Source organism: Diceros bicornis, chromosome 38 (genome assembly GCF_020826845.1).
Source record: "Diceros bicornis minor isolate mBicDic1 chromosome 38, mDicBic1.mat.cur, whole genome shotgun sequence".
Lineage (NCBI taxonomy): Eukaryota > Metazoa > Chordata > Mammalia > Perissodactyla > Rhinocerotidae > Diceros > Diceros bicornis.
The window spans coordinates 22,336,143-22,350,196 of record NC_080777.1 but is presented as its reverse complement, the minus strand read 5'-3'; positions in this window follow the sequence as shown (position 1 = coordinate 22,350,196).

Genomic DNA, 14,054 nt, shown 5'->3' with positions numbered 1-14,054 from the left:
ACATCTAGACCAGTCTGTCCAATAGAAATTTCTATGATGATGGAAATGTTCTATATTTGGGCTGTACAATAAGGTGACCACCGGTCTCATATGGCTAGTGAGCTCATGAAATGTGGCGAACGTGCCCGAGAACTGAAATTTTAATCTGATTTACTTCTAATTAATTTAAATTTAAATAATCACACGTGACTACCATATTGGACAGAATAGATCTAGACTTTTGTTTTGTTCTGTTTTTGGTGAGGAAGAATGTCCCTGAGCTAATATCTGTGCCCATCTTCCTCCATCTTGTACGTGGGATGGCGACACAGCGTGGCTTGATGGGCGGTGTGCAGGTCCGAGCCTGGGATCTGAACCCATGAACCCTGGGCTGCTGAAGCAGAGCACGTGAACTTAAACACTACCCCACCGGGCTGGCCCTAGACTTTGTTTTAGTTCATATAACAGAAATATTTTCCACATTTGTCTCTATTTTATTTTTTTCTTCAGATTTCTGTATAGTCTGGCCTACACAATTATAAAAAAAAAATTACTGATGTCTGCAAAAAACATATTCCAAAACTATTGATTACTGCTACACTCAAAAATAATTGAAAAGAAACGTTAAGGAAAGAAATGTGTTTGATGAAATTGTCTTTGTTATCCGGACTAACATACTAATAACTGGTTTGACCACTCAGCAGTCTGTTCCTGTGTGTAAAGTAGGGATACAATATTTTGCTACCCACAGAATGATTTTTAAGTGAGGAGAATTTTACGTAGAAACCAACGACTTATTCAGCTTGCCCCTAGACAAAATTGTTAAATAGATGAAATATTTTTGAGTTATCTTTTTTTCCTCCCTCCTCTTGGAGTCTCCTTTCCTCCAAGGTGCCCAGTGCTATCATATTTCTCCAACTGACCACATTGCCACGTCCCCTCCAGCGCCCCCACTGTGAACATCACTCTGTATCCTTCTAATCAGCTCACCTACATTAAGATATTAATAATCGATAAAGCTTTATTCTCTCCCCACTGAAAGCTTACACTGTGGAACAATCTAGCACTGTGGTTGTGAGGACAGGCTTTGGAGTGAGATGACTCTGGGTTTTTATCCTAAGTAATTCAGTGATCTTGAGTTTTATAGCTCAGTGACCTTGGTTTGAGTAAGTCACTTCACCTAAGTCCTTGTTTCTTCTGCAATATGGGAATAATAACCTTCCCTACCCCATGGAGTTAATGTGAATATTAAATATTAATGTGAATATTAAGCCTAGAGCTGGGTACCCAAATAAATGTTGTTGTTATTAATTAATTATTTTTTTTAGGGAAAAATTACTTATTTGCTTCCATATGAAGCTCTAAGGATAAAATTGCAGCAAGAATAGATAGTTTGGGGACAGATTCCTAATGCTCTCCACTGGGTCCTCAATTTTCACATTTGTTGAATGAATGAATAAATGATGAATTACTTGCTTCCTCTGACAGACAAATGGCCTGTTCTGGACCTGTTCAAGGTTACCAAGGTTACCTGCTGAGTCAGGAGAGGCAGCAGTAAGAATGCCAGCTTTAACTAAATTTGGCTCTGTACTCTCAAAAAGGTTTGCTATTCCAATGAGAATAAAATTGTCAATGACAGGTGTGATTTGGCAGGGTGGGACTTTAATTTTCTACTTTATGTCATGCCTTGTTTGAATTTTTTTCTAATTACGGATTATTTTTATGATAAGAAAAAGCAATTATATATAGTTATATTAATAAAATAGCCACAAAATAGCGCCAAGAACCTTGAATTATGTGAAGCCTCATGATAGAATTCCTGACTGAAGAAAATTTGTAATATTTGGCAGTTTGCCCTAAAAATTCTGGTAGTTTTTTTAGTATTAGTATTTTCTTTATGGTCAACAATGTAAACAAAGTCAGACATATGAAACTGACATAACAGGCCCTCAATACACACACACACACCCCTTTATAAAAATTTGATACAGGACATTCTGTCAGGACAGGGTAACATACTTAGCAAACTTCACCATGACCAAAGCTTTGAGGTCAGTGTGTACTCTTAGTAGAGCTATATTTTTCTCAAAGAGAGAGAAAGAGAAAGGAGAATAAAAAAAGAGACTGTCTTTCCTCAAATCCGGTAGCTATTGCATATTTTTATTTGTGTTTATTTGTGCAAATTAATATTTGTGTTTAGAAATGTCTTGCAATTAGTGGAATATGATATATAAATAGGCAAATTAGTTTAACAAACATACTAAAGTTCATATTTTTCCATTTATAGCTCCTAGACCAAATATGACAACAAAAAGTAAGAAAGTTGATGATTTTTTATTATATGCTTAAATTACGGGAATCATTCATTATTGATTTGGATACGTTCGCAAAACCTACATGATGTACTTTTGATGAAGTCCTGTGAGGCATGACCTCTGCGTATTGCTAAATTGTACAAAATGTCTAAATAAAGCATTACTATCTCTAATATGTTTGCCAAAATAATGAATCATAGTAGGCCGCTGGCGGTAAGCTAGCAGCCAGTGACGTACGTTCCTTCTGCTTTCTCTAACGTTAGAGCAAGTGGCTGGAGTCTTTTCATCAAAACCAAACTAGTGAGGACATTTTGATCCCCAGGACAGTTCATGCTAGTCTTCTCAAAAGGCTGCGATGGGCACGTATCACTGATTCAGTTACAATTTGTCAAAATCATGAATAAAACATATATACTCCCCCATTTCTCCTTTTCCTTCAACCTTTTTTACAACCCCACTTTCTTTGCCTGGCATGTCAGTGTGGAGGTGGCAGGAGGGTTCATTGGAAAGTTGGCAAATAGGATAAATGAAGAATATTCAAACTTTGGGGCAAATTACTACCTCTATCACCTGAACAGTTTTTCATTTGTATAACGAGGATGTTAATACTTACAGAATATGTGAGCATTTACTGAACTACGTTAAGGCATTTTAAAATAGTTTCTTAAATTGTAAAATAGTACATATTCACTGTGAATTTTTTTTTTTCTTTTTTTGGTAAGGAATATTGGCCCTGAGCTCACATCTGTGCCAATCTTCCTCTATTTTGTATGTGGGACCCCGCCACAGCGTGGCCTAATGAGCAGTGTGTAGGTCCATGCCCAGGATCTGAACCCGTGAACCCTGGGCCGCCAATGCAGAGCACGCGAACCCAACCATCATGCCACCGGGCCGGCCCCTGCAGAAATTTTTTTAATTACGAAAAAGTATAAAGAACCAAATAAAAGCAATGCATTATTCTTCTACTCAGAGATTGCCACTAACCTTTTTTTAACACAAAATATGTATACAATTTTGTGTCCTGTTTTTTTCTCTTCATCTTATTGTAAGTCACTTATCCTAAGTCACTAAATAAGAAAACTTCATTTTTAAAATGGAAAACATTACATGAATGCAAGTTTCACGCACCGTTGCTGTTCTGCACTCTTCTGTTCTGAGACTGAAAAAGCCCACTGCGTTACTGAGGGAACCGGGAAAAGCTATTTTTTTGGCAATTTTCAGGACAGTGTGATTCCTCCATGCCTGAACTGACTGTCTTCGTTCGTTGAACTGAGACAGACTTTCTATTTTTGAGTTAATATCTGACCGAAAAGTGCAGGGAGTCCTTACCATCAAATAATGGTAGATATGGGCTAACATTGTGGAAAATACATTCACAGTTTAAGTAGAGAAGCATCTTCCAATTTCACTTTCCTAAGCAGTTCACCACGCAGCGTGGGAAGCGTGGGTTTTGTCAACAGCAGCTCCGTTAGAGAAGCTGCAGCTGTTTTGTGGGAGCTTGGCAAACAGATAAAGCTTTCGTGAGCTATTAGCGAGACTAGGAAATTAGAAAATTAGTAAAAAGGCCATATATAAGTTACAGGGATTTGGGGTTGAAATAAGACATTTGGGGTACTCTCAAGTCAATAGGGGCAGGAGAATAGAGTATTTCCATACCATTTACATGGAACGCTGAGAAATTTCTTTACCTTCTATGATTTAAAGGAAGTAGCAGTGATGGTCTGAGAAAGTTTTGGTTTTGCCTTGGTGATATAAACATAGATGTCACTAAAGAAACACTTGGCCCGGTGGGGTCCTGGTCCTGCACCATTGTCTGCGATCCCGCTTCTCACCAGCAATAGAGCATTCCCTTGTAGCCTATATTTAAACTTGGCACCCGCTGGGGAATACCCCTGGCATGGTGTCAGAATCAATGGTGTAGCTTTTAATTTTCACAACATGCTTTAGTTCCTAGGAGGCTGCTGCCCGATTGGGGATGCAGAGTGCCATATGGATAAAAGAAGTATCAGAACACCGAGAACTGCTAGAACATTCCAGAGAGATCTGGAATGACAGGCCAGTTGGACCAAGTTGTGGCACAATTTACTTCTTCAGTTTGGGCCTATAAGCATGACCAAAGAGAAACAGCCTGAAAGGAAGTGTTCATCATTTCTTCAAAGTCTATTAATTGAGTTCCCACTATATGTCAGAGGCTTTCCATTTTCGGAGATTTAGCGGTGACCAAGATAGATGATGTCCTTGCTCTCTTCATTTAAGTATACAGTAAACAATATGATCAACTTCCTTATTTTTCTGTTGCTCTATAAAATCTAGAAGCCATAAGTGGAAAAATATGAACCTTGAATGTTTATATAGCATATTCTAGCAGAGGAGAAATACAGTCAATATACTGGTAAATAAATAAGAAAAACATTGGGACATGATAAGTGCAATATAGAAAAATTAAAACAGGACTAGAAATAATAGGAAGCCACTGGGTGCCTATTTTACATGGGGTGGTCAAGGAAGGCCTTTCCAAGGAGGCAGCATTTAAACTGAGATCCAAATACCTGGAAGGATGGAGCCATGCAAAGATGCGGGAGGGAACAGGGATGATAGAGGCAGAAACAGCAGTTAATGCTGAGGCCCTAAGCTTGCTGTGGTTGAGGAGCTGAAATCAGATAATGGGTAATGGGGGATGGGCCCTGGAGGCAGGCAGGTGCCAGATCATCTGCGATTTATAGGCCAAGGTACAGACCTTGGGTTTTATTCTAAATAGTGTTGAGTGTCTTTACATGGGGGAGTAATAGGACAGGCCTAATGGAATTCCAGCTGCACAATTTACTCACTGTGTGACTTGTAGCATTGAGTTTAACTCATTTGCTCAACACTTAATGAGTGCTAGCCAGCCTGGTGCTTGATTCTGGGGCTACCTAGATGCATCAGACATAGTCTCTACCCTAAGCGAGTTCACAGGCTTGTGGGTGGATTCATCTTTTTTTTTTTTTCTTTTTTCGCTGAGGAAGATTCGCCCTGAGCTAACCTCTGTGCCAGTCCTCCTCTATTTTTTTGTATGTGGGACACGTCCACAGCGTGGCTGGTGAGTGGAGCAGGTCCGCGCCTGGGATCTGCACCTGTGAACCCCAGGCCACTGAAGTGGAGCGCAGGGAATTTTAACCACTCAGCCACGGGGCTGGGCCCAGATTCATCTTTTTGAACCTCTTTTCTACCGTGGAAAATGGGAATAAAAATCTCCAAGTTGTTTAGAGAATTCAACATGATGTATAATAAAGATCTTAGCGAAAGTTCTCAAACATTATAGCTTCTCAGTGAATGCTGGTTACTCTTCTTCGTATTGTTACTCATTTCCCTCAGGTTATATGAAAGCTTTTTAAAGGAAATAAAATATAAAAATGTAGTATTAGTATTTCACATGAATTTCTTACTAAAGAATGTAACAAAGTGACATATAAGTTCTTTGGAAAAGGCCTGAGACAAGATATATGTAACTGGCCACATGAGGGAAGGTAGGGACACTATTAGCATGAGCTTTGTAGATTATCAGTAAAGATATCATTGTATATGTAATATGTATCTTAGTTTCCTAGGATGGCTGTAACAAATTACCACAAACCGGGTAGGTTAAAACAACAGACATGTATTGTCTCACAGTTCTGGAGGCTGGAAGTCCCAAATCAAGGTGTTGGCAGGCCATGCTCTCTCTGAAGGTTCTAGAGGAGCATCTTTCCTCGATTCTTCCTAGCTTCTGGCGGTCGCCGGCAATCCTTGGTGTTCCTTGGTTTGCAGCTGCGTCACTCCAGTCTCTGCCTGCCTCGCCCCATGGTGTTCTTCCTGTGGGCCTGTCTCTGGGCCTCTTCTCCTCTTCTTGTGAAGACACCAGTGATATTGGATTAAGGACCCACTCTACTCCAGCATGACATCATCTTAATGTACATCTTAACTACATCTGTAAAGACTATTTCCAAATAAATTTGCATTCACAGCTACCAGGTGTTAGGACTTCAACATATGTTTTTGAGGAACACATTTAAACTCTCAGATACACACACACACACATACACACACACATATGCACGGTATATATACAGTCATGCGTCTCTTAACAATGGGGATACGTTATGAGAAATGCGTCGCTAGGTGATTTCGTCATTGTGCAAACATCATAGAGTGTACTTACACAAACCTGGATGGTATAGCCTACTACATACCTAGGCTGTACGGTACTATCTTACAGGACCACCGTCTCATATGCGGTCCATCGTTGACTGAAGCATCATTATGCAGTGCATGACTGTATATATTATACACACAGTATATGGTACTCTGAAAATGGAAAGAAAGAGGAAATGGGCTTGCAGTGCAGCAACTTGACTAAAGATGGATGCTGTGAGAGCTGGAAATACTGGCTTTAGATTTTTAATTGCTTTCTGTGGAGCTTTTGAAGGAAGGAAGGTAGATTTGCTCTGGATTAATTTATACAGTTTTATCCAGGACCACTTAAGATATCTTTGTGTTCTGTGATTCTAGGATTGCACAATTCTGATATCTGAGAAACTTCTTAGGGCATTTTTCAATGTTTGTTTTTTTTTCAATTGAGGTGTAATTTACATAAGTAAAATTTACCCTTTTTAGTGTACAATTCTATGAGTTTTGACAAATTTGTACAGTTGTGTAATCACCACCGCAATCAAGATATAGAAGTCCTGTAACCTCCCCAAATTTCATACTGACCCCTTATAGTCAGCCCCTCTCTCCGCCACTAACGCAGGGCAATCACTGGTCAGTTTTCTGTTCCTTTAATTTTGCCTTTTACAGAGCGTTAGATAAATGGGATCATACACATGATTCATAGAGTATGTAGCCATTCGAGTCTGACTTCTTTCCCTTAGAATATTGCATTTGAGATTCATCCATACTATGGGCATCAGCACTTGTTCCTTTGTACTGCTGCATGGTATACTATTGTATGGATGTACCACAGTTTATTTATCCATTCACCAGTTGAAGAACATTTGGGCTGCTTCCAGTTTTGGTAACTACGAATAAAACCACTATAAGAATATTTACTCTTGTACAGGTTTTTGTGTGGATATAAGTTTTAATTTCACTTGGATAATCAACATCTAATAATGGGAATCCTGGGTGATGTGGTAAGTGTATGTTTAACTTTATAAGACAATGCCAACCCAGGGGCTTGCCCAGGGGTGTAGTGGTTAAGTTCACATGCTCCACTTCAGCAGCCCAGCGGTGCATGCGTTCAGATCCCAGGCCCGTACCTATACCACTCATCAAGCCATGCTGTGATGGTGGCCCATAGACAAAATAGAGGAAGATTGGAACAGATGTTGGCTCAGGGGCAATCTTCCTCACCAAAGAAAAAAAAAAAGCCAACCCATTTTCCAAAGTGACTACCATTTTGCATTTCCATCAGCAATGTATGCATATTCTAGTTTCTCCACATCTTTGCCATTGCTTAGTACTATTATTTTAACCATTCTTATAGGAGTGTGGTAGTATCTCATTGGTCTTTTCATTTTGACTTCCTTAATGACTAATAGTGCAACTTTTCATTGCTTATTTGCCGTCTGTATACCTTCCTTTGTAAAGTGTCTGTTCAAATCTTTTGCCCATTAAAAAAAAATTGGATTGTTTGTTATTTTGTTTTGAGACTTCTTTATATATTTTAGATAACAAGTCCTTTATCAGACACATGTTTTGCAAATATTTTCTCAAAATTTGTGGCTCATGTTTACATTCTCTTAATAGTGTCTTTCAAAGAGCAGAAGTTTTTGATTTTTGATGAAGTCCAATTTATCAATTTACTTTTATGGATTGTGCTTTTGGGGTCATATCTAAGAAATATTTGTCTAATACAAGGTCACAAATATTTTCTCCTGGAATATTTACTTCTAGAAGTTTTAGTTTTTGGTTTTACATTTAGGTCTATGATTCATTATGAGTCAATTTTTGCATAAGACACAGGTATGGATTTAAATTTATTATTATTTTTTATGTTTTTCATATGGATGTCCAATTTGTTATAATACAATTTGTTGAAAAGACTATATCTTTTCCATTAACTTGCCTCTGCACCTTTGTTGAAAATCTATTGATCATATATATGTGGGTCTACTTTGGGTCCAATAATCTATGTCCCTATCTTTTCACCAATGCCACACTGTCTGGATTATTGTGGTTTTTATAGAAAGTCTTGAAATCAGGCAGTGTAGGTTCTTCAACGTTGTCCTCTTTTTAAAAAGTGTTTTGGTTATTCTAAACCTTTTGCCTCTCCACATAAATTTTAGAATCAGCTTGTTGCTTTCTATAAGAAAAAATCTTGCTGAGATTTTGATTGGGATTGCATTGGATGGATATAGATCAGTTTGGAGAGAGATGATTTTTAATCTTAAAAGTCTAGAATTTTCCAAGTCATGAACATAGCATATCTCTCTATTTATTTAGGTCTTGACTCTAAGAGAGGGGAGGGCATGGAAGAACATCTCTCCTGAACCGTCTTTGCCTATCTTGGGTACTGTTGTAACATATTAAAAAGCAGAAACTCTCGACTGTTTCTTTGGTTAAGCATTTTATGTGATATCCAGTGCTCCTAAACATAGTTTTTTGCATTCTTTTAAATATTTTTAGATGAGAAAAGTAGAATTGTAAATTTTTAATGAAATAAGTTAACAGTAAATAATTTTAGACCATATTTAACAATTTAAAAAAATGACCCCCTCCACCCATTATCCCAGGTTATCTAGAGTTGACTATATTCCTAGTAGGAGTCCTGGGCTTGTGAACTACTTTTAAAATAAAGTCAAAAAAAAAAAAAAAAAGTCAAGTGTGCTCAACTTCATTTATAATAAGAGAAGTGCCAATTGAAACTATTCTGAGGTTAAGTTTTCATGTATCAGATCGGCAAAGATAAAAATGTTGAATGACAATGTATTAACCTTCCTTCAGTTGTTCTCCTCTCTATGGGATGAGGAGTCACAGGGCCTGGGGGTTGTGCCCACTCGGATTATTCCCCCTGTTGTAGAGCATGTTCCAAGGACCTAGGATCCTGGAGTTCTCTCCTCCAAGGGCCCTTAGTCCACTTCCACAGTATGCATGGGCCTCCTGCCAGGGTCCATCCACGTGGATGGCAGGGCTCTTTGTGTATAAAGTGTGGGTTGTCAACAGACGTTGGACATAAGGCCGATTGTTTACACGTGTGTACAAGAGGCCCCTTGCAGTGTGAGCTGGAACCAGGAGTGGGATGAGAAAGGAGCTAGGCTGTGGCAAGAGTTCCTTCATTTATATTCTTGCTCTAGGTCTTGCAAATGTTAGAGAGGCAATATAAACCCGTCGCATGCTTACAATACCCAGAATGAGTTACCATTTCTGGTGAACCATTAATGCTTTACTTTCTCTCAAACATTTTCATCCTTTTAATGCCTTTGAATCTTTTATATTATATCTTTCAAAGCATGGAAAAAAGATTGCCAACTAAGGCTCTAAAACATATATTGCAAATTCAAATGTCATGGGGACCAGGCAAGTAACAGAAATGAAGGAAGCCAGCGGGAATGAGAGACAGTGAGAAGGCATGGGGCCCTGGTAAAGCAGAGAACTCATGTCTAAAGGCAGAGCAGCTACTTAGCTTCAGAGATTGTTGCCAAGTGGGAGTATGGTACCAGTGTTGACACACTATGATTTTTAATTTTTGCTGAGGAAGATTCACCCTGAGCTAACATCCACTGCCAGTCTTCCTCTTTTTGTATGTGAGCCGCTGCCGCAGCATGGCCACTGACAGACGAGTGGTGTAGGTCCGCGCCAGGGAACCGAACCTGGGCTGCCGAAGCAGAGCGTGCCAAACTTAACCACTAGGCATGGGGGCTCGCCCTGATTTTTTTTTAACAGGAAAAATTTCTGATTATTGGTTAAAATTTCTCAAATTAAAAATGTTAATTCAAATAAAATTAAATTACTGTTTGCTAAACAAATACATCTAGGGCTGCATCCAGCCCATGGTTGTCAGATTTCAACCTCTGCTCTCAAACTTTCAGTGATAGTAGCAGAAAAGGATTCTGTTGGGTTGTGCCTCATATTAACTGCATGATTTTGCTGCAGAGTGTGTCTATTACTAGAGACCTTCTACAAATGAATGCATACTGATAATAATGTGCCCTAGGTGGGGTAAGGAACTCCGAGGTATCCAGCTGATGGCTAGTTTGGATCTTACCTGAGCAACTGTAATGGTATCTGGCAATGTTCCCTGTGCTCAGCATTGGGGGGTTACCTGGAGACTTGTCAGGAGGTTCGAGGTTTGCCTTTCTCTAACCGTCCTTGTGATCAAGACAACCCACTCCATTGCTCTGAGTCATGGTTTTGCATCTTTTAGATAAGAGGACTCTAAGTTGTTTTTCTCAAGATTCCACTGACTTTTTGTTGAAGTTTTAAAAAATTTCAGTGCAAAATGCCATCACATCATGAAAGCAATTTTTGGCTATTTTTGATCCTACAACATATGGCTAAATTTCAATGTACATTTGGTTTCGAAACCAAATTTGATGTATAGTTTTACTTGTTGACAAACATGCTTTTTATCTGCAATTAATTTAAAATCAGCATGCATCACTTCTTCGATAAGGAAGAGGGTTTTAAAAATCAATATAATTAATTAAGAATTTAATTAATAGTTAAATGTTAAAATTACTTTCAATTAACAATATACTGTTACAAAATTTTGTTTTTCTTAAAATAATTTCTTTGAGACAGTTCTAAGATGAGTGACATCTCAGGGACAGGTCAGGTTAGGGGTTGTGAGACTGGAAAGAGGCTAGAGGCCCGCAGTTTGTATTGGTTTGATCAGGGGGATAAGATGCTTTTAAACGAAAGGAACACAAGGGAAGAGGGAGGCAGAGGAGGGGGAGACTATTCTCTTTTTTAACATCTTGAGTGTGAGGTACCTGCATGGCATCAAGGGAAAATGTTAAAGCACTGGACACACTCTTTTGATCTGAGCAGAGATCAGAACTGGAGAAATTATTTTATGAGTCAGTACTTCTCCTATTAGAGCATTTAACACACTTTATTATAATATTCTCTACTAAATGGTCTGGCTCCACTCCTAGACGGTAAACTCCTTGTGGTGGGAACCCCGTGCATCTTCCTCACTCCTGTCTTCCTGGCATCTAGCACAGTGCACAGCATTTAGTAAGATCCCAATGAATGTTTTTAAAATGAATGTTTTAAAAAAAGTTACTCCTGGGGCTGGCCCCGTGGCCTAGTGGTTAAGGTTGGTGTGTTACACTTTGGTGGCCTGGGTTTGGTTCCCAGGTGTGGACCTACAGCACTCATTGGTGGCCATGCTGTCGTGGGACCCATGTACAAAATAGAGGAAGACTGGCACAGGTATTAGCTCAGGGCCAAACTTCCTCAAGTGAAAAAAGGAAAAAACAGGAAGATTGGCAGTAGATGTTAGCCCAGCGCAAATCTTCCTCACTAAAAAAAGAGAAAAAAAAGTTACTCTTTTATCATCTGCCATGTAAAAGTGATGAAAGTTTTAAATCACTAAGAGAGTTCTCAAGAGAGTGTATTTCTGTGAAAGGGTTTTGAGCATCAAACAGTGTTGGGAAGCACTTGCCTGCGTAATCTCTAAGATCTCTGTAGGCTCTATGACTCTAAATCAAGAATTTATGGACTGTTTGCTCTGTGGGAAGGTCCCAATGACTTTTGAAATTAATTAGTTCTATGAATTTCTAAGAAACTATTCGTTTAAAAATAAATATAACTCTTTCCTAATTCAAGTACAGCTGTCTAAGGAAGAGGTAGAGATGTTAGGCCCATTCTAGTCCAAGACCATCTGTTGTGGGACACCTTGGAGCTTAAAGAAGTTCCACTGGCGTTGTCACCAGGCTGTGAAATGTACCAAATGACCATGGTGTTGTAGAGGAGGCTGATGAGGAATACATAGAAATATCAGCTCCTCACAGGCTTTTAGATAATGGACTCTTGGCACATCATTTTAGAATGGTGCCTGGAAAGAAATAGATACGTTTAATAGTGTTTGATGGACTGTTGATTGAATTGAGTGACAGTTGGGAAATTTAAGATACATACTGTAATGCAATGCACATATATGAATACTGCCTGGATGCTATTTTAAATGACTGCATTCTTAATTTGTCAACCACTAATAGCATTTTAATATGTGTTGATGGCTCCCTGATGACTGTTCCATTCACATGTGTGTATCTTTAAGCGTTGCATGCATGAGAATCTCTGCGGCAAGATGACCACATTTACTAAATATTTATTTTTGTAAGGTGACCTATGGAGAATATTTAAGAGGCTACAACTAGATTTTTCTTTTCCTTTTTGACTCTCATTACCTGGATGACTTAATTGAAATGATTTGTTCTATATAAACACTTTAGATAAACTATGTCTTTAGAAAAACCTAATTCTCCTCATTGAGAAAACTGAAAAATTCAGAGTAATATGAATGATTGTCCTTTTTCATTCTATAAACAATTATCTGATGAATGGATCCATACAGAGACCCCACTCCGTCTATTATTTTGTTCAGAACCATGGAGAAGAATGAAGTAACTTCCTGATTTTGCATCATTTTTTCATAGACCTTACAAAACAAATTGAAAATACATCTAGAGAAAAGAGTCACAGTTTATGATAATAGTTACTTAAATAAATAGTGAAAAGGCCCATTCACTTTCAAAAAGAATTAAAGAAAATTAAAGAATTAAAGAGGCTAAGGATAACAGCTGACTTGAAGAGGCAGTGGATAACCTTGAGGAAGCACATACACATATTAAACTAGAAAGTCCAAACAAACTTACATCTCAAATCATAAATAACGTAAGAGAACAACATTTCACAGACTAAGGTGAGGCTTGTGTGAATTTCTATGCATTTTGATATACGATTATTGCCTAAATCTCAGACGATTAGTGCTGATATCACACAGAGATTTTTCTGGTCTGGAATTTTGGCATTAGTCTGGATATGAGTGATAGTGTCTGTAGCTTTTTATTTCCCACAATATTCTTTTCTTCCTTCTTCCTCCCTCCATCCCTCTTCTTATTCCCTTTACTTTTATTTCTCCTTGATTTTTTCTTTCTCTTTCTTACTCCTTTCTCCAATGATGAAACCTTAAATCTCTCAGTTGTGTTCAAGATTAAAATTATTTTAAACCTTATTATATTTCTTTCTCTTATAGCCAGGTACAAGCCAGAGCCTTTTGGTATTCTACATTCTGGGTTTGTGACACCAAGAGCTTGTTTGTACTGGTAGTAGCTACTGTGAGTTCTGAGCCACATGAATCAGTAAACCTGAAAATAGAATATCCAGCTTCAGAATTATGTCTATCAACCCTGTGGTTACCTCTGCCTGCTTATATATTTTTTTCTTGTTAAGAAATATTAATGACTATTATTTTTAGCTTTGTGAAGATTTTACTTACTATTGTTCCATTTACTCCTTGTTCATCTGATGCCTCCAATTTTTCAAATTCCAAATCACCTAAACTTACCAAAGCAGAACTATCTTTGGCAATTAATCAATAATTACAATTATTGAAAATTTACTATGCACTATGAATTATATAGAGAAGTAAAAGACAGTCTCTCACTTCAATGAACTTATAATCCAGTTTGTGAGATAAACCATTTGTTGCCACTTCTTGGAATGCTCATCTTTTCCTTTTTCTATCTGAGGTCATCCTTCAGTGGTCAGCTCCTCCAGAACACCAAACTG